Raw genomic sequence first — 3,142 nt, 5'->3', positions numbered from 1 at the left:
GAACAAGTGAGCAGATGTAACTGGAAAATAAAAAAAAAAAGAAAATCCAAGCCAGCACCCAAACCGCAGTATGGGGAATACGCCCTCGTCGCTGAGTAGGGATCTATCAAAATGTACCCTGTCCAGCACCAGTTGAGTCTCGGCCATCCCAGGACTCAGGCGCCTACCATTCTGATAGAACTACAAAAAAGCTAGCTGGCAAGGGATGGAAAAGGGAGTAGCTTTGTCTACATGGGCAGTCCAGAAATGTCCAAAAGGGGAGGGGGGCTGCAAGTGGGCCGATCGAGATAAGAATACCCTAGGGGGTCCGAGGACATACCCCCACGAATTTTCTGTGTTCTGAGACCCGAAAAATAATCTCTAAAGCCTTTTGGGCGATACATTTTTTCTTTTTCTTTCTTCTTCCTTTTTTCTTCTTTTTTTGACTTTCCAAAAGAGGGGCCTGGGGCCCCTGGTCTAGGATTGTCCCACAGGTTCCTCCAAATCCCTCCTAGGAGAGAGAGCTACTTAAATATACATGCAATTTTTATAATGAATATGATGGTTTAGTTTTTAGTTTACTTTAACCCATAATATTCTGCAAATCCCTCTTTTAGGCTTTGGAGGCCTAAAATCATAGATGTTAGAACTATAGTTTTATTTCAGTAGTAACATATTAGATAAACCAAATTATCGCACTAACCATAGATGAGTAGTTACTAGTAGGGGTGTGGCGCAGCATATAGCTCGTCGCATTGCTTGTGTCCTTGGGCAAGATATTTTACCTACGGTTGTCTCTCTCCACCCAGGAATACAAGTGGGTACCTGGTAGGTTCGAACACAACTGCACTGATTACTAACTGCAATAATATAGAAATTCTTCCCAGGGAGCTGTGTATGCGTTCCATACGTGTTTGATCCATTGATTGGGTACCTGGTAGGTTCGAACACCACTGCACTGATTACTAGCTGCAATAATATAGAAATTCTTCCCAGAGAGCTGAGTATGCGTTCCATACGTGTTTGATCCAATGATTGGGGTAATAATGTGAAGCACTTAGAGGCTTTATATCATTAGTGAATATCAAAGTAGAACCTTAATCACTGTCTTCCCTTGAAAGTGGGTTGTAGTCCTAGTGGTGTTAATGACTGAAGCAAATGAACAACAGTAGGTATTATTTATAAATCACCAATATCTACCGCAGATCAAATGCAATGTCCTGTAGATGGGATAAATGCTGTGTTTATATATTATATATTATGGCCAAGTGTCCCATCAGATACACATTATAACCATTGAAGGACAACAGATACAAAAATAATCATTTTCATGCATTTTATTTACATCAACAACGATTATGACATCTATCAATAACTTGCAACATTTATCATATTTCTTTGAATACAAGCCCACCCCTTAAACTTTGAGTAGAGTTTTGGGGAAAATGCAAAAAATAATGTCCCTGTAGCCAATGTTGCCTACAGTAGGCTTTACATTTTCCATGAAAATTACTCAAAGGTTGAGGGTGGTCTCATACCCAAGGAACTATGTTTGTCATAAACACAACGGTTTTGTTAAATAAGCTACAACCTTAGTCAAGTTGAATGTCTTCACAACACCTTAGTGTACGTAGGAAGTAATCAACTTCTCATTTTAGTAGTCTTATTTACGCCATTAGTCATGTTTAAAAGCATAGTATACACTGCGAGCTTACAGTACTTGTAATAAGCAATGTTGGTAACGATCTGCAGATGTAACTGACGTTACATCTGCTGTGAAACACTCAACATTTCAAATTTTATAAAAATGATCCTTTTTAAAAAATAAAACAAGTTAAAAAACCTTAAGTTAGCAGCTAAAAAAAGACTTACGACTAAATATTTACACAGAAGTAAATACAAACGTTACGTCTGCTGTGAAATACTCAACATTTCAAATTTTTCAATTAATCCTTTTTTTAAAAAGAAAAGTTGTTTAAAAACATTTCAAAACAAATTTAAAAACCTTCAGTTAGCAGCTTAAGAAGATTTATAACTTGACTAAATATTTACATAGAAGTAAATGTGGAAGATTCAGTACTTGTGAGTGTTTTCATGAATTCTTCCTTAAATTCTGCATATGATTTATATGTTGTTGGCAAATGGAGCAAGTTACTACAAGTATTTACAGTAACTGCTCTTGCCAGGCCACTGGCTGCATTAAAATCAATTATTATTGGTTCAAGTGGCAGATTTGTTGAGGATGTGCAAAACATTAGAAATAATTCTGCAATGTTATCTTCAATGCATTCAGAAGCAATAAATCTTTCTAGAAATCCGTAAGCTTCTTTCATATCTTGTGTTAATGTGAATGGTAAATCCTCTGTTACAAGCATATCTATTATAGATTGAGGTGTAGGTTTCATATTTTTAATAATCTCCTTCGCCTCGTCTACTGAGCCCAATTCATACCCTTCCATTGTCATACATAATTTGAATTCATTATTAACTTCAACACATTTTTCAGTAAGTTCCAAATGAGCCAAATCAATCATAAACTGTCGCCAGTTTGTATCATTTACTCTGTCATTAAAGTAATTTGGACCAATATTTTGTGCTATTTTTATTTCTTTTTCGTGAGTAATAACCTGAAACAATTTTGTTTGAGTTTCGCTCAACAAACCATCATTTACTGCTGATAAGAGATTTGACTTATCATTAATACTTATTGATAAAAAATTTATGTAAGATTTTAAAAGACATTCTTCATCAATATCTCTTCCCGTTAGCAATTTGAAAATAAAAGCTTTAGAAAGAAATGGAGGAAATCCACCGTTAAACACAAAAATGTCAGCCAGAGCTCGGCCTATAGCTTCGGAATTGTTGCCAGATATTCTTGGTATCATTTCTCCGTCGCCTTCATAAAGCCAATCTTTCCCTTCCATGTGAAACAATCTGAGGGCCTCTTTTATTGGTCCAAGTCCAACTCCAGGCTCATCCTCAAATTTCACTTCAGTTTGATGAATAGAACGATTTTCTTTATAGAATTGTGAAAGGGTAGTGTACACAGATCCTCTTCGCACAATTATCTCCTGGAAGCATGAATGAAGGAAAAAAAAATTAAGATATATAATTAATATTTGTACTCAGTGGCGTATCTAGAAGTCTTGTCTTATACACATCT

Source organism: Anneissia japonica, unplaced genomic scaffold (genome assembly GCF_011630105.1).
Source record: "Anneissia japonica isolate Jap-2015-1 unplaced genomic scaffold, ASM1163010v1 scaffold1065_len1792383_cov172, whole genome shotgun sequence".
Taxonomy (NCBI): Eukaryota; Metazoa; Echinodermata; class Crinoidea; order Comatulida; family Comatulidae; genus Anneissia; species Anneissia japonica.
Note: the sequence above shows the minus strand (reverse complement) of the source record.